This window comes from Manacus vitellinus, unplaced genomic scaffold, assembly GCF_001715985.3.
Source record: "Manacus vitellinus isolate BGI_N305 unplaced genomic scaffold, ASM171598v3 scaffold_3_pilon, whole genome shotgun sequence".
Classification (NCBI taxonomy): Eukaryota; Metazoa; Chordata; class Aves; order Passeriformes; family Pipridae; genus Manacus; species Manacus vitellinus.
The window spans coordinates 19,069,129-19,093,795 of NW_021940535.1; the positions used below are offsets into that span (position 1 = coordinate 19,069,129).

Sequence of the window (24,667 nt, forward strand, 5' to 3'; positions counted from 1 at the left end):
TTGCGTATCTGCAGTGAGCGAGACTCCACAACCTCTCTGGACAACCTGTTCCAGTGCTTGGTCACCCACATGGTAAAGAAGTTCTTCCTCATGTTCAGGTGGAACTTCTTGTGCATCAGTTTCTGCCCCTTGTCTTTTTGTCCTAGTAGTTGGGACCACCAAGAAGAGTCTGGCTCCATCCTCTTGACACTCTCCCTTTGGATACTTACATACATTTATGAGATTCCCTCTCAGTCTTCTGCAGGCTAAACAGGCCCAGCTGCCTCAGCCTTTCCTCATAAGAGAGATGCTTCAGTCCCCTAAACATTATAGACCTCCACTGGACCCTCTCCAGGAGCTCCATGTCTCATACTGAGGAGCCCAGAAGTGGACACAACACTCCAGGTGAGGCCTCACTAGGGCTAAGTAGAGGGGCAAGATCACCTCCCTGGATCTGCTGGTAATGCTTTCCCTAATACACCTCAGGAAACCATTGGCCTTCTTGGCCACAGGGACACACTGCTGGCTCACAGACAGTTTGTTGACCCCTGAGTCCTTCTCCACAGCGCTGCTTTCCATCAGGTTGACTCCCAGCCTGTTCTGGTACAGGGTGTTATTCTTCCCCAGGTGCAGGACCCAGCATTTCCCCTTTTTGAATTTCAAAAAGTTCTTCTCTGCCCATCTCTCCAATCTGTCGAGGTCCCACTGAAGGGCTGCACAGCCCTCTGGGGTATCGGCTACTCCTCCCAGCTTTGTGTCATCAGTGAGCTTGCTGAGGAGGCATCTACCCCTTCACTGGTGAACAAGTTAAACAATACTGGGCCCTGTACAGAATCCTGTGGGACACCACCAGTAATGGGCCTCCAGCTAGACACTGTGGCATTGATTACAACCCACTGGTTCAGCCAGTTCTCAGTCCACTTCACTGTCTACTCATCTGGTCCACATTTCCCAAGTTTTCTTATTAAGATATTGTGAGAGATAGTGATGAAACCCTTGTTAAAGATGAGGCAGACAATATCCACTGCTTTCCTCTCATCCGTCCAGGTAGTTTCATTATAGAAGGCAACCAGGTTGGTCAAGCACAGTTTACCTGTAATGAATCCATGCTGACTACTGATTACCTTCATGTCATCAGTTTGGGTAGAGATGGCCTACAGAATGAGGCACTCCATCACCTTTCCAGGGATTGAGGTGAGGTTGACTGGCCAGTAATTCTCTGGGTACTCCTTCTTGCCCTTTGTGAAACTGGGGTGATATTTGCTCTCTTCCATTCCTCAGACACCTCTCCTGATCTCCATGTCCTTTTAAAGATGATTATGAGTGGCCTAGCTATGATGTTTGCCAGCTCTCTCAGCATTGCATCAGGGTCCATGGACTGGTGGATGTCGAGTTTGTTTAGGTGTTCTCTGACACAATCCTCATTGACCAAGGGAAAGCCTTCCTCCCAGCATTCATAAACCCTGTTCTCCTGGGTCAGAGATCCCTGAGGGCTGGTCTTAGCAGTAAAGATTGATAAGTTCCACTTTCCATACACTTTAGGTCAATAGAGGTAAGTCACTAAGCATAAGATTTACAGCAACCAACACAGTGACAGAGAAAAGAGCTAAGGCAGGCCATAAGAATCTTGACAGTTGACGTCCTAAAAGTATATTCCATCTGCATTTGAGATAGAACTACAAAATAGCAACCTCTAAAAGTAATGTAATTTATGAGTCAATTCCATTTTTTTCTCTCTCTTTCTCAGAAATTCATCCAGCTTCTCTTATAGGAGATAGTGTTAGGATACTTATCAATTTTCAATGCATTTATCTTCACAGTATCCTTGAGCTATAAAATAAGTATAATTACTCACACTGTACAGAGAAATTAAAGGAACTGCCACAGTTATTCGAGAAGACTATGACAATGTAATAAAGTGGTTTGCTCTATGAGCGTTGACAAGAATCTGAACCAAATGATTGCATTTTTTCCCGTCTCCTTTTCCACATTCCATGCTTCATCAATTTGTCTATTCCTTTTCGGAAAAGAAAGAAAGGCAATCAGAAGTTCAATTGGAGAGATCAATAGTATTGCATGGAAAAAAAGAACACAAGGAAACAAGTTACTTGAAAGGAGTTTAAGTGAAAAGAAATTTTGATTTCCTTATTTTAAAGAAAAAGAGGAAGACTACAAAACAAGACTGAGTGCTTATGGCTGTAGATTTATCTACAGAGAAACTACCTGTGGTCTGTGCTGGCTTGCTACATGACTGAGGAAAGGAAATGACAATAAAGAGCATCATTAGCTCAGTGGTGAGCCAGATATATCAGCTACCATGGGGCAGTGCACTTGTTATCAAACAACATTCTTCTGTCCCTTCTTAATCCCAGGCTTCTAAGAACTAGGATAACTTCAGTGACAGCTTACTGCTTTAAATCTTTGCCTTTTTACATGGTTTGCTTAAAGACTTTATTTAATGACAGCTTGCCAGTCATAGTTTCACATTCCCTGAAGTTCCTGATGTGTTTTCTGTTACTCTCACATTTTACTGAGATTATAGATTTCTGTCTCTGCAGAAAAACCATTTTGTAGCCAGTTCATTTTGTACTCTACAGGACCCAGAAATGTGGGTGACTTTACAGCCTAAAGAGGAATATTAGAATATAATAATGAAAATGGTAATGAAAATGGGACATTTTTTAAAAAAAGGAAAAAAGGTATTTTAAAAGAATGGTGAAAGGTTGTTCTGGCACTATTCCCTTTGAACTATGACATTCAGATAGTCATCCTTTTTTTCTTTAGGAAGATAGATTGTAAACCAATTTTATATTTTTGTGAAAACTAAAATAGGGATGAGAATGTTAACAAAGCCTATATTAAGATCTGTATTGCATGTTTAATAAAATTACTTCATAAGATTATATTATTGTAGAAATACATTTTTTATCTGTGTATACAAGTAAAAGAATTTATTTGCTAGTATTTCTTAATATTTTGGTTTTTAAAAATCATTGTCCCTTTTCTATGTGCAAAATAGAAATACTGACAGGAATTTTCAGTACAAGGGCTGCTTATCATTTATTTTACATTAAGAAATCTCTCTCTTTGGGGGTAGTTCCTGAAGCTGGATTTCTCCCTAACGTTCCTCAAAACAACCATTCCCAACCTAACAGGTAATACTTAAGTGTGCCATAGTAGAAAATTATTTAATATTAAATACTACACAATTATGACAGCAATGGCAAAGTAGATGAAGGAAGAAGCAAGAACTATCTCTGATGTGATTCGTTACTTTTGGCCTACGAAATACAGCTTCTAATTTTTACTTGGGATTTTTGTTTAGAATGAGCTTTCCTTGACAAAAGATGGTGCAATAGTAGAAATACAGAAGACCACATACAACCTCATTTCAGCAAAACACTGTGCTGTAACCACAATCTTCACACTTCTGATATCTGCTTTTACTCTTGTAGCTTCACTGCAACTCCTTTTCTCACACACTGTCTGTCATGACAGACACAAATCAAAAGCACACTTAGTTTATCTGCTCCAAAACAGGTGTGTTACTCTATCTACAGCTGTTGTAGATGACAGGTGGCATTAAAAAAAAAAAAAAAAAAAAAAAAAAAAAAAAAAAAAAAAAGCCTGTTTGAATTCTTCTGCAGCTGCAGAGGATGTGGGACCAGATTCTGACATGGAAAAAAAAAAAAAAAGTAAAAAAAAGTCAAAATTCATTTTACACAAATTCAGGGGAAATTTTTCTGGTGATTAAGAGAGACTCTGTTACCTTTATATCACCTTTACTTTCAAGTCTCTCTTGCAAGTAACTTAGCCAAATAAAAGGCATTCTGAATCTTCTGTTGGAGTATGTTCAACACAGTTATTAAGTCTCACATTTTAGATCCCTGATAGTGGCATTATTCAGCAACAGTCATTTCTTACACCAGATTAACTCATCCAGACCCAAGTCTTTACCTATTCTTTGTGTGTGGTCTTCCAGAGGAGTCTTCTCAGAGGGCAACTAGGAAAAGCTATACTGCTCAAAGCCTGTTACGTGTGAAAAACTACACCTTACAACATGCCATTGCTTCTCTGCTACTTGGTAGCAGGGTACCTCAAGGAGCTACCTGGTTTTGCTGAACAGCCACACTGATAATAAGGAGATACAGCACAACAAAACACGATGTGAATGACACCCAAACTAGGAATATGGATCATTTACTGGTAGAATTTACTGGTACTGAAGATGGCTACAGTTTTATACCACCTTGTGGTAAACAGAAGCTATTGCAATATTCAGGAGTACATTTTCTTTACATTCTTCAGAGTATCCATGTTTTGAGGCTGTTTAGCCTCAGGACAGGTCCTTGACATTTCAGATAATTGAAGAAAAATCTCAAACATAAAAATAAATTCAGATGCTACCACAGCTTTTGTCTTCACTCTATCCTCTTCATCCAGTGACCTACACAAACGTAACAATAAAACCACTTGCAAGATTTAGTAAGCTTTCCCAGGCAAAAAAATGTAATTCTTCCTCCTCAGAGGGAGTCTGGACATTTAATATACAGAGAATAGTATAAAATCAGTTCCGAAATATACCTTTATTTTATTATCACCCAGGTAATCCCACGAGCTTCCCTTGCTACATTTATGTCTTATTCTCTTCAAGAATTAAAGTACAAACACAAAAGTGTCTTTTCCATTGTTTTTATTTATTTATTTATTATCAACTCTATAGAATACTTCTAAATAAGAACCATTCTAAATTGGCGCAGAGGACCGCAAAATGTTTACTCAGAAATCAAATGTTTAAAAGAACATTTAAAATCAGGGAATTACTCTTACGTGAAAGGGAAAGGAAACAGAGCACTCCGTTGGGGTTTTGCTGTTTCTAAGTTCAGATCAGTGGTGGGAACAGAGGCTACAGGGAATTCTGAAGGCTGAACAGGAAGATTAACAGTCCATTGTAATACTGTGTTAACATTTGTTCCAGAAAATGGTAATTTTGTTTCAGGTTCATAAAGAACAGGAAGTGTATTTTAAAAGGATATTTTGTATTCTTGCTGACTGGAGTAAATTTTATGTCAACCACAGGGCTATTGAGTGTAAAGGGTTATAACAGAAAGACTGAGACAAGTTTAATTACGATATGGCAGAGTTATAAAGGAAATAAGTAGTATACCACATAGAAAGAAAAAATGGAGCACTTCTGTAATGAATATGACTTAGCTGGATAAGAGAATCCTTAGTATTTGCTTATTCTTTTCCCAAATTTGGTGAGTTGTGGAATGGACTAAGAAACATGGGAAGTTAGACCCCATTTTGCAGATGTGTAAAGCACTATAAAGGATATAAAAACATAATGGGACAAATTTTTTCAAAACCTCTGATTTAGTAGTAGTGAGCTGAGTTGTTCGATTGTGATGAAAACATTTTATGGTTTTCTTTGAACAAACATTATTTACACAGGGATAAGAACTAGCCCTTTCAATGCAACCATTTTATTTTCTTTATATATTTGATTTTTTCAGTGTTACTACCAACATGAAATTGAAAACATGCTGGGTACATTCTGACTGTGCAGGGGGAAAAAAACCCTAAATCTTCTGAAATGCATACAAACTAAACACAAATAACTGTGTATGATGTGTCATTTCAGTCATAGCTACCAACATACAAGAGCATTAATGTCATTTTTAAAAATTCACAGTAGATTTCTGTAGAATCTTGTGATCACACATAAAAATCTGTTGTATAAATTCATTTAAAAATATCTAACACTTCTGTATGTTCTTGTGGCTTTCTATTAATTATCTAGATTGCAGTAGTTCCTAGGAATCCTTGCAATATAATTCAGACTTTGGCCAGCAGCTTCACTTTTAGTAACTTTTGTCATGTTATTCTACTATAAATGTGAGCATTACATACTCCATTTGACAAAGTCTAGTCCTACTTTATGTTGTCTTTTCCCCCCAGAATGACTTCAAACACTAAACTGGCACTGGAATATTAATCTTTTTGCCTATGTGATAAGAATTCAAGCTCATAAGAGCTGGAAAACATCTAGAATATAACAGTCACAGGTGTCAATACAGTCAGTGTAATATAGGTAGCTATTAAATTTGAAAAGAAGCTTGCTTGATAAGCAAACTAATATAATTTTATAGGTTGAGTTTACACAAGAATGTTTGCAGTTGAGATCCATGCTGCCTGTTTTCTGCTGTCCTAATTATTTTATCTTTTTCACAGTATGGTTCCCTCTAGTGATTCTTGTAAGGAAAGAGGCTACCTGATCCCTTAATCCAGCTTGCATTTTATAAAAGAAGATCCAAATTAGTTTTGCTTACACCAGATGCTTTATGTGCAATTGGGTATCAGATAGTGGTGACTGAAATATGAAACAGGTAAATTCAATGATCTCCTTTGAAAGAATCTCTTACCTGGGGGAGCTAGAGTGAAATGAGTTGTTTGCATAGTTGCTGCCACTGTGCAGTCCTGTCTCCTCCCCTTATGCAAACCAATGAATGTGTAAGCTGATTGCCAGATATCCCCAGTGCCAGACTCTGTAACAAGAAATGCAATGAGTATTTGACGGAAGAGAAGCAAAATCAGATTTAGCAGACTGGTTACAGCAGGCAAAAATGTTAGCGAATGAACATATTATTCCTACAAACTTGAATGTGCTATGGTAAGAAGTTTGTACAGGTAGCAGATTACAGAAACAGTAAAAAGTACAGTTAGAAAAATATACCAATAATTAGCTGTGCCAATGACTTGCTGTGTGGCCTTATGCAAGTTATGCAACTTCATATTATCTTTCAGTTTAAAATGCTATAATATTTTGCCTAAAGAATCATATAAAATATTTGAATGTCTCATTATTTATAAAAATTCATGTACTTCTATATTTAAAGAACATATGCATGAAGAGATACTATGAATGAGTAAAAATCTGACGATTAGTCAAACTACAGTAACCAGATCCCTGCTTAAAGAAAACAAAACTGTTGAATATACTGGTACTTTTCTATATAACCTGGTGCATTTGGAAAGTTAGCAAAACTCAGGTAGAAGTTTTCATGCAGTCACCCTGTTTTGAGAGATGAGAGCATTGAAGCCCTTTCATACTAGTCACTCGCAGTACCACAGAACAGTAACTGATGTATTCAAGTTACTGTTATGCAATCAGAGCCTATAGGAAAAAAGTGTGGCAAGAAGACAGCAAAGTTACCCTAATTAATTTTTTGTTAAACATTTCCTATGCTTCCACAAATAGTCAGGATGTAAATACTCAAGAGACATGGCTATCTACCCCAGATAATCAGTAAAACACACGCTAAATATCTAAGCCCACATCCCAAGTGATGCAGCCCATCCCAATGTCCTTCTCCAATTGTTATCACAATTTCAGTGGCCAGTGAACACTGAGCACACTTTGGAAATCAATATATGAATGATGAGACATAGTGTGATCCATATTCTCAAAACTGCTACTAGAGTCATAACTAAAGTGCCAATCTGAGCTTTCATGATTACTTTTCTTCCCACTCTGCACTGTTCCTGGACACTGGAGACACTCATAAGTCCAGAGAGGTTGTAAGGAGGTAAATTTAATTCTTCTGCCTACTCCATGTTCTTCTTATAAATGTCCTTCAAAGCTCTTTTCTTGCTACAATTATACTCTACAGGATCAATTTGCTGCAGGTAAAATCATTTCACTCTCATTCTGTCTCATAGGATTCCACCCGCTGGAGGGCCTCCTGCCTTCACAACCTGTGATTTTTCTACTCTGGACAATACTGCTATGTTGCCCAATAGCTGTGGACCCAATCTTGCATCCAGAGGTGCACCTCACCTTCAAAACCCTCCTGCAGACCTTTCTTTATCAGTTACAGCTGCCCTCCTCATCTCATCACACTTCACATTATAGCAGAGTCAAGCAGAAATGGTGAAAAAAACACTTCAGCTTTGAGATGTCACAGGTCTGTTCTGTTATGAAGCAAGAGCATAGGTTTTAACCATGAGTTTCTTACCAGAGGTAAAACAGAAAGCACAGAGGAAGAGATGATTCCTATGAAGGAAAGAAAGACAGAAGAAAGAGGAAAAATCAAGAATAGGGCTTTTTTTCCTTATACTCTTAAGTACAGAGGAATAGGAGAGAGCAGGCCAAGTGGTAATTTTCCCTAATGCCAAGGGGCAGGTACGAAAAAAGTTTGTTTGGCAAAAGATAGCTTTACTGAACACAGTTACTAAGTGAGCAGCCAGTTACCAGGAGTTACCTATAGAGAACCACAGGACTCTGTGGTTAGATTGGGACCAGACATTCACATCCCAGACTGAGCCCTGGAATCTGGCACATCTCTCACAGACCAGACGCTGAGATGTGCATGCTACTGTCACAGAGACAGCATTCAGAATTTGGATTGCATTCTGTTCACAGTGCCCTGTATTTTGCTAGAAAAATAATGAAGATTTTTATGTATTCACAAAGGGCAACATTCCCAGGATCCTGGAGTCTGTCAATCTGCTAATGCCAGGCAATAATCTGGCTATGTGATGAAAGTGTGACAAGGATGACTGCAGCAATGTCTCTATGCACTTCAAGGAAAACTGTATGTTAAAAATATGCTGAGGAGCAGATATGTCCTCGAAGAGGCCACAGGATCTCTGCATGGCTATGATGTTCACACCGGGGGTCATTGAAGGTCTCAGCTCTGACACATAAGAATATAAAGCACAGAAAGACAGGTCCATATTTCTACCCAGCTACACTCCTTCATCTCTTCCAAACTATAAGTGGGGTAGGAATGTATCAGAGTAAAAATACCATCTTATTTCCAGGCTATATCTCTAGCTTGCATACATCCATTAATTCCTGCCTTCTAATACTTCCTTCATTGGTTCTCTTTTCCTCTCACCAATAGAAAACATCTACCCTGCTAACCTTGTCACTCTCCTCGCTAGATCCCTCTGCTGTATACCATCAGTTCCTTTCTAAGCTATGTGGTCAACTGCCTTATACTGAGCTATTTCTAAAATCCTATGAAAAATCTGTCATTTTCTCCGGTCTTTCTTTACTCAGATTGTTCACTGAGTCAGCCAACATACATTTGGGTCCACACGTGACACAGATCTTTGAATGTCACTGACACTGCAGGACATTCAGAATGTTTTGTTGTATCACAGCTCCAATAAGTGTGGCACCTTAACAAGACATTGTAAGAGCTTGTACAGATATCTTAAGCACTTGCAGTGTAACAGACAAACACTGGATAAACAGCTAGTGCTATCAGCACATTGTATTAGGTGAAAGGGGTTCAACAGAAAACATGGAGACACATTCTAGACTTTGGAGTCCACATCCACGATCTCCTCAGCAGAAAAATTCAATTCTCATTTATACAGACTTTAAAAATTCGAGTATTTTTTTAGTACAATAGTACAATGATTATTTACAGAGGTCACAACTGAAAATATTACAGTCAAGCTCCTCCTCCAAGATCTTCTCTAGTGTAATTTATACTTTTTCTCCGTATTCCACACAGATTACTGTGCTAGAAAAATAACTTCTTTCAAAGAGAAAAGCCTTGGAAATAGTCTCAAATTTCAAGGAAGTTTTAATGGAGTTGTTTCTTCATGCATGCAATACTGTGGTAATTAATTATATGCAATCTTCTTTAAAAAATATTCAAAATGCTTATCTCCTCCAATTATTCTCTCCATGTTACCTATATATGATAAATGTTACAAACCCACTAGGAATATCTAAGCTGAATATTTTTCTCCTATCTACTACTGGAAAAAAATGTTACCTCAATGAACCTATCATATTTTCTGATACAATGACTGAAATGCAATCTTAAGTAATCTCTGTTCAAAAAGTGGTGTCTCCATTCTTTACTATCATACATCATCACTTTTTTGGGTAGTCCTCTGGCAGCTGTGAACAAAGCCTTCCAGCATTTTATCTATTTTCAATCACAGTAGGCTGATTCATTACCATCTCTAGCTGGAGTTTTAACTGTGCACATGATAGATAATACAAGAGTTTGCCAGGAAAATGCTGATTTTCCATCCCAATTTTTAAAATTCCTACTGCAAAAACAGTGAGTTCGCTTGGGATTTTTCATTAAAAATATTCTTGTCTTTAGTCATTGGGAAGGTTTTTTCCTATAATTTCTCTAAATTGACGATACTAAGAAAGAGATTTTGACTTTCATTTAAACTATTCAGAAATAAGAATAGGCATGTGAGAAGATCAGTCTTATCAGGTTCTCCATGTTTCCAACAATAATTCAATGAATTGTAAACCAAAGCAAAACTACATTTTTCAATTTCTGTTGAGCATTGAGGTAGGTGTTTCATTAAGATACTGACGCCATTGTAGACATCCCACAGGCAAGGACAAAGAGTAAGATCACTGCACTTGTATTTTCTTGTACTTGGCCTGTATTTGATACTTTTATCATTAAGGGAACCTTTGAAGAGTTAAGAGAAGAAGCCCTTGTACTCAAGTTGTCAAGGTCCTTGCCCCAACTAACTCTGGAACAGAAATTCTAAAATTTAAGTAAAAGCAACAACAAAAATTAAAATACTTCTTGCTTTGCAGAATGAAACTAATCAGATACATCAAAGACTTCATAATCTTTCCAGGTTCCTTACTGAATAGTTGTCTATGAATATGGATATCCCTATCTGTGTAAATGCTACAAGGTATGGTTGAAATTTAAATGGAATTCCAGGGTACTTTGTGGTTATCTTTCGACAGGAGAAAGGAATCAGTGCTAGAAGAGATCACTGAGAAGTTACACGAAGCCTGTAACAATCTTGATACAGGTTTTGGTACTGACCAAATATCTTTTCAGGTGACATGGGGTGTTTGGTTTTTGCTTGTCCCCATGGGAATCGGTACTAAAGACCTCATTCTGCTCAATTGAAAGAATTTTAATTGAAGGCAATGGTTTCTAATGACTTTTCTTTCATCTTCAGCCTTAAGTATATGCTTACTCCTTACAATTTGCTATGAGTATACGCAGTGAAATGGCCTTACCGATTTTTCTATAAGTCGTTTCAAAATACGCAGCAGAGAAACAAGCATTGGGGCTGCAAATGAGATTATGCACCCTGAAGTAGTGGATGTCAACAGGCAGAGGGCTTCACAGACACCAGAATGGTCAGGGCTGAGGCCAGTTCCAATGCTACCCTCTTTGCACCTGGACTGTCTACTCCAAAAGCATTCTGATTGCTTTATCTGAATTCATTTCTATCACAATCACTGCTATGGAGGCTAAGTGTATGCATTCAGAGTGTTCACTAGCTACAGTTTGATTTGAGGAACCCTACGCTTTTGACTTCTTACAAAAAAGAGTTGCATACAGAACTCCTAACTGAAATATGACTACCTCTCAAACAAATTTTTTTTATGCCTCTTCCTATTTGTTAATTTGTTGCCAGACAAGACAAAATTAACACCTGATATTCTATGATTATCAGGTAGCGATGGGTACAGTTCCTTACTTTCTTGAAGAAGTTGCAGATTGTTTCTTGTTCCTTTTCTTTGTAAAAAAAGTATACAAAAAGCAAAGAAAATTGAGTATTTTTTTGTAAGAATAGGGAGGTAAAAATTCTTTACCAGAAAAGTTGAAAAATGTTCACTTAGGATTTCTGAAGAGAACTGAGGCTCATCCTTGCTCATCCTTGCATAAAAATGCAGAAAAGGACAAGATGAACACACAGCCTTAACTACCAAAGCCATTCCACAGCATCAAGCATAGGACACAGATGTATGGATACCAACACTGGGGTATACTGTGCCAAGAAGAAATACAGATTTTATAGTAGTGCTTTTTGGTGAAAAAAAACCAAAGTTGCACCCCTAGTTCAAACAAACCAAAACCTGACCTGGATAAGTTATAATAGTTGTGCTCTAGTCTCTGTACTAATTTTCTTTATAGATCAATTATTTAACACATCTGCCTTTTTAAAGAGGTTCCGTGGCCTCCACTTGTTCATTTGTGCAGAGGAAAAAACATCATACTGAGATCTCAAGTGTTGCAGCAATTAGTAAAATGAGAAAGATGGCATTCTAGGATTTTCAGGGACATTGTACTTCACCATCTTCAATTTTACAATTAGGATAACTTCAAATGTGTTTATAACCTTAAGAATGTCAACATGTTTCCATTATCTACTGTGTACATATTATTTTGAACCCACTTCAGAGTGCAGAATATATTAATGTATTTATCTAGATTCTGATAAAGTGGTCCTTCAGACACTTAAGGACTTAAAGCCTTCATAAAAGTCTTGCACAGTTAAGTATTTAAAAATGTTGAAAAATCATTAAATGTTAAATAACTTGCATATATTTTCATTGGTTCATTAGCATTTTTTGATTAAAAATGGCATGTAAAATTTACAAAGAGAACACTAAGGGTCTAATGCTCTCTGGCACTTAACAGTTCATGAGGGCATATTTTTATACATCTCTTAAAAAAAGAAGTAAAAGAATAAAAGGGAAATAAAAAGCTTAAAAAGAAACAGGGAGAATGAGATTTATTTTATCTTGCTTTGAACATGATGGGCAGACACAATAGATGACAGCTCTTGTATATTCATTGTTTCTGTATGATAGAGGGGTCAGTCTCAAAAAGTGACCTACTATGTAGGGATCTGAAAAATGGATCTCGTGGGAGCCATACCCTTTTACATTATTCTGAAAGTGTCCAACAACCAGTAACTAGTCTCTCTCCCCTCAGCTTTCAGAGGACTTCAAAGTTGATGTGGCTGGCCCCAGGCAGGTACTCACTGAGCCATGCCTGTAAAGCTGCTTGAAAAGACATTTTGTAAAAATACCATCTTGCTTACTCCTCATCTGCTATCTTTTTGCACTTAAAGCCACACCACGTACTTCTGAAACATTATTTCTTTTTTATTCTTAATAGCTGGATCATTTGCACACAAAGTAAAAAATGGGATTATATTGAACAGTTGCACTGGTATTATGTCAATAAGGGCAATTTGTTCCATTGCCATTGTAATGCAGAGATCAGATGTGCTGTAGCACATGATATGACCTTTATATTGTTTCAGTCATAAGTTCTGTCTCTCTTCCAAATTCAAATATTCAAACCCCGCCTACTTCCAGGTAGATAGTTCACAGGCCTGCAAGGGATTTTAATCACATTGCCTTCCTTTCCTTATTCCAAAAGGAGAGAAAGGAAATCACTGACTCATTGGGCCGACCTCTTTATGTCTCCTGAAAGGGGTAGGACAGAGAGAAGATCACAAGCACACAAAAGAAAATAAAAACAAATCATACATCTTATTTGGAAGCTGAGGACGCTGGATATGAGAATGAGAAAACATGTCTCTACACAATAGCAAACTCTTAAGTCCTGTATCACAATATAGCTACTACATCACTTACATGTGTGATTTTAGACTCACAAAATCCAAAATATTGCTATGATTTTCTATAATAAAGTTTTATAAATGTAAATCCAAGTGAATGATCTACTAGGAATAAGCTGTTGAATATACTTCTCAATTTGTTCAATTAAAAATTAAGCCTTTTTTTCCTCTGAAATCCTTCACCAGCTTTCTTTGCAAACAATTTTCCTTCTGTAGAGAGCAAAAATTGCATATTCTTGTGCGTTTAAATGGAAATTTGTCAGATCCACATAAATAATAACACTTGTCAGTATTTGTCTGTACAGTAAGTAGCAGAGTGGGAGATGAAGAGAAGCACAGTAAGAAAGGAGAGTGCTCACCTGATTCTTTTGATATTAGCTTTTACTTGGCAGAACAAACACCAGTTGGGAGCTCACATCGAATAAAGTTATTTGTAGAAAATAAGTCATGCGTAAGGTCAATAGAAAATGTCTTTATCCAATTAACTCAAGTGCCATAGATTTAAAAACTTAATTTCAAATACAGAACTGTACCCATGAAAAACTGCAATGTGATGTTACGTATTGTTCTGAAGGTGCTGTTTTCTGTTTCTTATACATCTGAAATTAATTATGAGCTTTCAAAGAATTATTTTTACACTGACAAAGCTGAAGTATCTTCTGCAAATCTTAACAAATATTTCCTCATGTAGGGTACTATGCCGGATGATACTTGATTCATGCAAAACTTAAAGCCCATGAGTAATTACATTCAGTTCATGGTATTACTCATACCCTTTAATGAAGATACACATTTAAGTAACTTGATGACTCTTTAGAATATACTGGGTCAATTAAAGAATTAGGGACTTTTCATGCGGGCTGATCACCAACTTCCCCTGCTCGTCCCCTCCCCCAGAAGTCCATTTTTGAATCACTGAAGCCTCTTAGAATTCTAAGCAACTCATAAGGCAAAAAAATAGTAAAAGACCAGAATGAGAGTGAGTTGCCAAACCAAACCTCTCTACATTGATAGACTACGCAGCAGACTAACGTAATAAGGAAAAAAAAAGGCTGACTGACTTACATTTTCCTAAAAAATCTATTTCACCTTGAATCTGTGTGTGCCCAATTCCCTCTGGAATTTTAAGAATGTGATTGCATGACTAATTTTAAAACTAAACAAAATTACCATGTTTTTTTCTGAATGTAATTTAAGTGTGTACACTTGTGCAAGTTTGGAGCTGTTTATTTTAAATGGCAAATGGAAGATGGACCCATACTGACACCAAGAAACACCAAAGAAATCCCCTGGGAAAGGCCCAACATAGGTCATTACACCCACTGTCCCTCCATCTGGCTAAACAGAAGCAAGGAAGTTTTCTAGTCTGCCACCTAATTAATAAGAGCACAATTCCAGAATTCATTTGCAACTCAGTACTAATGAGTATATATTGACAGCAAGAGTTTCTATTTTAGACATATTAGTGAATATAATTGTATTCCATTCCCAGTGATTGGCATTTTGGATCACACATCATAAAAGAGGGTGGAGATAAAGTTTTCCTCTCTGAAGAAATTCAGTGTTGGATACCAGGGTTCCACAACAACAGCCAAATCAAATTGTTGGAATTTAACACTGTGAAGCACTTTTCTTTCAAATCACTTGATGATTTTGAAAATGTGAATCCATCTCTTACTATCTGTTTTTTAATCCATATGGAGCATCAATCCAAACTAAGATCTAGAAGTAAAACTACTAAAGCATATTAGAAAATCTTGGGGAAATGCACAAAAAGAATGGACAAGAACTAAAGTTAATTCTTTTCAAAAGGAAGTATAATTTTCCCTCTTCGTATTTATAGGACTGCAGATATAGAAACAGTATTTTCCCATAGATCTCTCAATTTTTCCATTTTTTATTAACCTTGGATGAATTTAGATAATGTAATTTCTTAAGTTGCTTCTAAATTTAAAATAACAGACGGTGTTTGACAATTATTACATGCATCTTATATGAATAATTAATTTTTAAAAGCACAAACATTCTGGTAGTTTGCAAACAGAGAGTCTTTACTGATTCCTGTATTACAATAGTCCTTCTCTAGTTCTGTGTATTGTTTTCAGAGGTAACAACACTGAAGGACAGGGAAACAGTACTGCAGCTTGTGTTGTGCACAGCACTAAGAATTTTAAATCCCTCACTACTACAGAGAATTGCAATACATTCCAGTGGAAAGATATTTTAAACGCAAGTATCAATACAGCATCCAGAAGCCCTTATAAGAATCACTGAGGTCAATACCAGGGATTTTGAAGGCAATGATTCCTTTCATACATGTTTTCAGACTACCTTAAAAAGCTAAGCCCTCTGATAAGCTTGAACTATTAACTGTGATGAAGCATATGTGTGTATCACTTCACAAGTGGCAAAGTTGGACAAAAGGACATACAAGACAGCTGAATATTTTAAGCATATTCATGAAGAAAGATTAGTTAAGGAAACAAAATTTATATGAGTTATCAGCAATAACAACCCTTTCCCTGACAGTCTACAAATTTACATGTTAGTATACAGTGCTCATCATTAAAATCTAAAACTGTCACTTAAAACTAGTGCAATTTAAATACTAAGATATTATCACAGTATTTTCCTTGCTTTTCTAAGGTTAACTATATACAAATGACAAATGTAAAGTTGTACAGACGTGACCAACGCAATTGGAGTCATATAGCACAATTCACAAAAATGCACCAGTAAGAGAAAGATATATATAATTTAAAATATTTTGCTCTTACAGATCACTCAGTTTGTGACTGATTTGCGAGTGTTGCATCCTCAGTTGTACGTGTGTACAAACAAGGAAGTTTCTGATGAAGTTCCAATTCGAATGCAAAGGGTGTGAGAAAAATGTCCTTATCACTCACCATGGTGGCATAGAGGGATAAGTCTGCTTTCCCTGAACATGGGCAAAATGATGAGTTGATTGGAGGAGAAGACTTCCAAGGGACATCCCAGTAAACAGGGCCAGGACCTATGCTGCTTACAGCAGAGTCTGACATGGGGCATCAGCAGCAGTCTGCAGCTGATGATAAGGAAGCTGCTACACTTCAGGCAGGGTCTAAATTTTACTTTCAGCTACTAAATCAGTGTATCACAGAATCAGAGAATACAGTGAGTTGGAAGGAATCCATAAGGATCATCAAGTACAACCCTTAACCCTGCACATGACCATCCCCAGGAGTCACACCATTTACCTGAGAGTATCATCCAAACGCTTCTCGAATCCTGTCAGGCTTGGTACTGTGACCACTTCCCTGGGGAGCCTGTTCCAGTGCACAACCACTCCCCGGATGAAAAACATTTTCTAACATCCAACCTAAACCTCCCCGACACAACTTCAGACCATTCCCTCGGGTTCTGTTACTGGTCCCCACAGAGGAGAGATCAGTGCCTGCCCCTCCTCTTCATTTCATGAGGAAGTTGGAACTGCAATGAGGTCTCCTCCAGGCTGAACAGCCGCTCCTCATATGGTTACTTCCCCTCAAGGCCCTTCACCATCTTCATTGCCCTCCTTTGGACGCTCTCTAAGAGGTCTTTTTTATATTGCAGTGCCCAAAACTGCACACAATATTCAAGGTGAGGCCGCCCCAGTGCAGAGCAGAGCAGGACAATCTTCTCCCTCGACCGGCTGGCGATGCTTTGCCTGATGCCCCTCAAGACATAGTTGGCCCTCCTGGCTGTCAGGGCACTGCTGACTCATAGTCAACTTGCCATTGATCAGGACCCCCAGGTCCCTTTCCACTGCACTGCTTTCCAGCATCTCATTCCCTAGTCTGTACATACAGCCAGGGTTGCCCCATCCCAGGTGCAGAATCCAGCACTTCTCTTTGTTAAACTTCACATGGTTGGTGATTGCCCAGTCCTCTAATTTGTCGAGGTCTCTCTGCAGGGCATCCCTGCCTTCAAGGGAGTCAACATCTCCTCTCAGTGTCATCTTCAAACTCGCTTAATATCCCTTCCAGTCCCCCATCCCAGTAATTTATGAAGATGTTGAAGAGCACAGGGCCCAAGATGGAGCCCTATGGAACCCCACTAGTTGCAGGTTGCCAGTCTGATGTCACCCCATTCACTATCACCCTCTGTGCTTGACCTGTTAGCCAATTGCTCACCCACCACATGATGTGTTTATCCAGCTGTGTGCTGGACATTTTGTCCAGAAGAATCCTGTGAGAGACAGTATCAAATCTTTACTGAAATCCAAAAAGATTACATATGCTGGTTTCACCTGCTCAACTTGGGTAGTTACCTTGTCCTAAAAGGAAATTGGGTTTGATAAGCGGGACTTTCCTCTCATGAATCCATGCTGGCTGTGACCAATGACTATGTTGTCTTTCAGATGTTTTTCAATACCTCCCAGAATAATCTTCTCCATAACTTTACCAGGCACTGAAGTGAGACTGACAGGCCTGTAGTTTCTGAGGTCCTCCTTCTTGCCCTTCTTGAAAATTGGGACAATGTTTGCCAGCTTCCAGTCAGCTGGGATCTTTCCAGGTTCCCAAGACTGCTCAAAAATCGAGAGGTTTTGTGATGACATCAGCCAGCTCTTTGAGGATTCTGGGATGAATCCCACTGGGCCCCATGGATTTGAAGGGATCCAGCTGGAGCAGCAGATCCCACACATTGTGAGGGTCAACTGGGAGTAGATCATTCTACAGTCATGATCCTCCATCTCAGGGCACTGAGACACCCTTGGTCCCTCATCTGTATGGAAGACAGAGGAAAAGAAAGCATTAAACCCCTCTGCCTTGTCTCTATCTCTGTTTGTGAGGTGACCATCCTCATCATGTAACGGGCTGATGATGTTTCTATACTGCCTATTGCCATTAATGTATTTGAAAAAACTCTTTTTATTGCTCCCCACATTTCTGGCAGCTTCCGTTCCAGTTGAGCTTAGGCTACATGAACTTTCTCCCTACTGTGGTAGGCAGCTTCTCTGAATTCTTCCCATGTCACCTGACCTTGTTTCCATTGGGGATACACCTTCCTTTTTTGCCTTATTTCCAAGAGAAAAACCCTGTTCAGTCAAGCCAGGCTTCTTCCTCACCTGCTTGAGTTCTGACATTTGGGAATTGCTGCTCCTGTGTCCTTAGGAGGTGATGCTTGAAAAGTGACCAGCACTGATGGACTCCAACACCTGCAAAAATATTTTCACAGGGGACCTTACTAATTCCCTGAGCAGCCTGAAGTCTGCTCTTCTCATGTCTGGAGTTGAGGTTTTGCTGGCACTTTTCCTCCTGTCAACAGAGTTTTAAACTCGATTGCTTTGTGGTCGCTGTGGCCAAGACGGCCACCAATCTCCACTTTGCTCACAAAATCCACTCTGTTGACATGCAGCAGATCAAGGAGGGCATCTTTCTGAGTCGGCTCCCTTAGGATCTGTTCCATAAAGTTGTCATCCAGGTTTTTTAGGAATCTTCTGGCCTGGGTTGTACCAGTTGTGTGATGCACCCAGTTAATTTCTGGCAAGTTGAAGTTCCTTACAAGGACAAGGGCACTTGACTTGGAAGTGTCCCTCAGTTCCTCAAAGAATTATTCATTGGCATCATCGTCCTGGCTGGGAGGTCTATAGTAGTCTCCCATGATGACACCCACATTATTTGTTTGCCCTTTGATTCTTACCCAGAGGCTCTCAGCGCTCTCATTACCCACTGTGAGCTCTATACATTCTACATTCTAATCCTTCTGTTACATACAGTGTCACCCCTTAGCCTCTTCTGCCCTGCCTATCCCTCCTGAAGAGTCTGTAACAGTTCAACAGGGCGCTCCAGTCACAGGTCTTATCCCACCAGGTGTTACTTATGCCAGTGATGTCAAATCTCTGGGACTCAGCTAAAGCTTCGAGCTCCTCCTGTTTGTTCCTCACACCCAGTGCATTAGTGTAGAAATATTTCAGGTATGATACACTGTAGCCAACCCCTTGTGAGGCAGACTGAGGGATCCTGTTAGTGCTGGTTTCTTCAAGTTTTGGCACATCATCCTCTTGCTCATCACTGGCTAGCCTGGTTTTGTCCTCTCCCCCCTTTCAAGCTAGTTTAAAGCTCTCTCAAGGAGCCCTGCTAGCTCCTGCACTAAAACTCCTTTTCCCCTCTGAGAAAGGTATACCCCACCAGATGTCAGTAGATCAGGTGTTGAATAGATCATCCCATGGTCAAAAAACCAAATTTTTTCCAATTACACCAACCTCAGAGCCACTCATTGCTTTGATGGATCAATGCCTATTTTTATCAATATTACTCCTTGTTACCAGAAGGATCAAGAAAATTACTACCTGATCCCTGATACCTCTACCAATCATCCCAGGGCCCTGAAGTCTCTTTTGTTTGCCCTCGGCCTTCCCTTTGTGTTTTTATCACTGCCAGTTTGAACTGGTCCTTTATAGCATACCAGATTAACTTGGTCACTAAAGTTGGGATTTTCTGAAGCCAGTGTTAGTGCTGTTCAGTATACTGAACTACAGTATACAAAAGCACAGTAGATAAAGTCACATAGATTTTTCATGCATTTTGGGTCCTGATTCTGTCTTCTTCCTTACCTGAATCCATACCTACCTGGAATTCTGTTCAGCACACAGACATCCACACTCTCAACAAAACACTACAGTCAAACATAATATTATACCCTCTAAGCTAAGTTTTTTCATAATCCCCTAATACATCATATCAAAATACCAATGCTTGTACATGTAAGTATGAGCATATTGCATATTTGAAGATTTCATTACATGTATGCCAGCATGAAAATACATTATGGTAAAGATAATCAAGGGTACAGACACACGGATTCAACTAGCAATTCCCATTCAATGGAGGCATTTTTTATCAGGTTAGAACTTATGTTCCCTGTGCTGAAGAGAATTTCAGTCTACATGGCTAAAGAACAAATTTAATTTAGGTTTGTTAGGTTCAGGATTTGCTACCAAAGGAAAAATATGAAATTCATTTGATGCAGCATGGCTCTTTAAAGTGAAGAAAGAAGTCTTGACAGTCATATAAAATATAACATTTATCTTCTGTAGTTTATAAAATAACTGTGCATATAATTATTGATCTGAAATATTTAAAATAAAATATTCAAATTATTTTTGTGTAGGAAAAATGGATCCCTATGAACTTAGAATTTTTAAAAAGCATGTAAAAAATAGTAAAACATTTAGAAGAGAATACTGAAAGAAACAGCATTGGTGAAAGCTGCGGTTTGTAATTGCAAAGTTAATTATCTTTGCTAAACCATCAGTTGTCACTTAGATAGACCAGATTCTAGCAGGCTCTCAGGGGACTGACTTTATTTCATTCCTAATGGCTTGGGACCCACCATTTTGCTGTCTCTGAACATTTGGTCACTGAATGCACCATTTATGGAGTATTGTTTAATTAAGGGCAAATTAAGAGAACTGTGCATAGAATTTAATTTCATATCCTGTGTAAATTCTTTTAAAGAGGGTACTAACTATAGGCATTATAACTTTTCATTATCCACTGTTTCTACAAGGTATTGACAATTTATTGTTTGCAACAGTTAAGAGTTTTGTTTACCCTTTGGGGAATTCTGCTGGCACTGCAGATTTTTGCCTCATCATTCCATTAACCCCTTATATGCCATTTTTACTATTTTGTGATGAGACATATATTTTAAAACGTGTTTTTTTCACATAAGTTGAAATATACTTACATAACAAAATAAAACAAGGCTAGAAGATAAAATGTATTATATGCATGTGCATATAGTGCACACGTGCAACAGGAATTCCTGCAGGACTAGCGTAGACTCCAATGTAGGCAGCTAAAATTCACTGACACTCCATATGCCAATGTCTCTGAAAAGAAAGTAAGAATACACAAAGACCTAGAGTATTCATTGTTGTGCAGAACCTCCTAGTCTCTTCTTGGCAGAGACACTTGCTCAGTTTGGATGTAGCTTCCATGAACTGGTTCTTCAGCTACTGCATGTGACCAGGGGAAATTTGCTTTTCCTTCTCCCTCGTTCTCATCCAGTCCTTCTGCTTGAGCTTCATCATCTGTTTGGACTGTAATGCAGCACAATGGCTGGAATTTCACCGACATAAATAAATTCATGTTTACTGAAATCAACTATAAATTATATTGACTAACTATAAAATTATTGCATCTGGAGTGAAGAACCAATTCCATTTTATGATCATAAAAGCATATAGCTTGGAAACAGTTATTACTAGTCTTTGAAAGTAACAATCTGTCTCCAAAGAAAGCAAAAACATGTTTGTAGGATATTTTAACAATGACAGAAATGCACGCTCTGGAACAAAGGTATTCCAAACAGTACAAAACACAGCTTATATATACTCTGCAAATCTATTCCCAGTCTATCTAGAGCACAAGCATGGGGCTCAAGTAACTGTCAAACATACATGGTGCATTTTACAGAATGAGTAGAAGCAAATAAAAATGAAGGCTCCTATCAGAAAAGAGTTCCTATATGTCCTACTCTCCTGACACCAAATCAGTGGCAATACCTGATTTGTTCAGAAAGATTGTATAAAAATAATCAGAGAGGTTAAGCCAGCAAATGCAATTACAGCTATGCAGAAAAGAAGACTTTTTTTGATCCACAGTAAGCAATCTTTGTTTCAGTTCAAGTTATCTGCTGCTTTTTCTTCAGGTTGTGGCTGCTTTGGCTGAAGAACTTTGATATTCACCCCATTTCTCTCCTCAATACTTCTGTTACTTCTAAGAGGGGAACAGTAAACTGCAATGATTGCAAAGTGACTGCAGGAAATACCAACCAGGCTAACCAGAAGACAAACATTCCATGTTAAATTGCTATTATTTCCATATTCCAAGAAAAATTACTTAACCACTGGTCTTGGATTTGGATACGTCAGAAGGAATCTGCTCTCTGTCTTATGTAAACGAACCTGCCCTAATCTTTCACTCACACCCCTAAAGATGTAAGATCCTTGATGTATACCAATACTGGAAGAAATTAGTATAGTATCCTCATAAAAATAATGTTGTTTACACATCTTTACTTCCTAACTTATTTTTTTTAATGGTGTCAAAGCTGATACTGCAAATCATTAGTAAATATTTAAAAGCTCAGAACATAAAGGATTGTTGCTGTTGTTTCTCTCCAGATATAGCTGCCTATTTCTGAGGAAAATGGATCTTCAAAACATGTCTTGCTGGAGAAAGAAGCATTTAATTTTTTTAAGGAAGCTCATTTGTCTGCTTGGAAAAAACATACAAACTCTCACTGCAAAAGCAATTATAAGACAAAATAAGCACTAAGAATTAAGGTACTATCTTAATGATGACTGCAGCATCACTGCTGTGACATAATAATACTGTAAGAATTATACAGCATCCAAAACCTGTCAAATGAGATTTAGGAATATAGTTCAGAAGTTATCCCCCATTGAGTTACTGCCCATAATCCCGATACAAATCCTGTAAAGTGTTCGTGTGTGGTAGCCCATATGCTAAGGGTAGCATATCACTTCAGAGCTGTCAGTTTTAATTTCTGTTTTATTAATTTTCCCATAAATCTACAGACATACATTTCAGAGGATATATATCAAGTAGATTGTATCCCCACAAAGAAGCAATAAAGCGATTGTTTATTCTGACATGCTTCACCATGAAGAGTTCACACATTGGAAGGAGTAAGTGTAAATGCTATGTTATGAGAAACAGGTGGGAAGATTTTGAAAACCTGGAGGACCAGAGATGAGGGATGAGGGCATGAAGCATGGATTCAAGAGGAAAATATGGATTTTTGTGTGCATGCAGAGAGAGAACATAGGGGAGATCCTGTATTTGAATAACAGGTCTATCCCGATTCCTTAAAGGAAAACTGTGACAAGAGTTACTTTAGCCCTTTGGCTGAAAAAGTAGCTATGAGCTCACTATCTGGAAAGATAATCCCTAGATATTCTGGTAAAATTCTGTCTGTAATTGACTATGATTTGTTGAAAGAGGAATGATGTAGGAAAAGGTAAATGAAGAACTGGCCCAAACCCTGTCTTACAGCTCAAAGCAATCCAGTAAACATAAAAGTTTGCAGGAACTCACTGCCAGTTGTATTCTTTTCTAGTATGATATTTTGCAGAGGTGGATCCTTTGCTGTGGCAAGGCTGTGAGAACCTGAAATAACCCATTTAACACAAAATCGGTTCTCTTTCTATTACACTGCAGTTTGCACTCTAAACATAACCCTAAGCCTTACATCTAAGGGGCATGACTATGAAGACTCTCTGAACCCTGAATTTCTGTATGCTCTTGAAAAAAAAGCATGACAAGAAAGCTGGATCAGTGGCTGATCCCATATAGACCATCTTTACCTTTATCATACCTTTCTCATCTTTAATTCTCATGCCAAAGACAAGGAAACTCAGACATAACCTCACTAGGTATGTCTACACTGCCAAATTAAATAGGACGACTGAAGGAGAACTGGAATCCTGGTTGTTCTTATTGATTAACTTCTTTCTCACCTTTGACCTAGCTCCGAGTATCATCCCGGTCATAGTTCATTCTCAGTATAGATTCCAAAAGGGATATGATGACACTACCAGATATGCTTCTCTCTACCTTACATTATAAACCACTTTTCCAAATGTACTTTTTTCAGCAAATCCGCCATATCCAAAAAAACCAAAACCACCAAAAATTCATATATAAGGCCTGATAACAGTGTAGTATACTATACTAAAATTACAGAACCAGCCCCTACTCTGATATGATCTTTTCTATTTAAACTAACTCATTAACACAAAAACTGAAGAAAATAATTTTTTCCAATAACACCACTGTGTTTCTACTGAGCATTTCTCATACAAATCACTGAAATAGTTTACTTGTAGAATCAAATCAATTTCTAGATTTCTGTCAATATAACAGAGATGATAAGATCACATCTAGTGTAAGATTGGTTTTAAAATTTGCTGGCATCATGGATCCAATTAATGAAAATATTTATATTTAAGTTCATACCATATGAACATTGCAGTGTGTACAATATCACTGTAAAATAAATTAATGTATTGAAGACAATTAAGCTGCAATGAAAATGTGTCTCAATAATTTTCTAAAAATAAGTGAGGTTAAATCTATTTTTATCAAGTGTAAATTTGAAATCCGATGTTCTTTATTTTAATCTTTCCTGTCTTTCACTCTCCCTCTGATAATTCTTCTTTAGAATAATAGCAGCTATGTCTACATGTCATTTCTCAGAATCCAGATGTGCATTAGACCATCTCATAACCACAAATATA

At 38.0% G+C, this 24,667-nt stretch overlaps 1 long non-coding RNA gene across 2 annotated transcripts; it reads right to left on the minus strand.

Annotated features, from left to right (window-relative positions):
* Positions 1-3,604: 3,604 nt before the first annotated feature.
* On the minus strand, positions 3,605-19,068 carry LOC108640182. 2 transcript variants are annotated; one of them, XR_001920974.1, is made up of 4 exons: positions 19,039-19,068; positions 18,464-18,553; positions 6,405-6,527; positions 3,605-3,650 (listed from the first exon to the last, which is right to left on the minus strand). It is a non-coding gene; the product is annotated as an uncharacterized LOC108640182 (long non-coding RNA). The 2 variants fall into 2 exon arrangements; XR_001920973.1 differs by lacking the exon at positions 19,039-19,068 and having other exon boundaries at positions 18,464-19,013.
* Between the last annotated feature and the right edge of the window lie 5,599 nt (positions 19,069-24,667).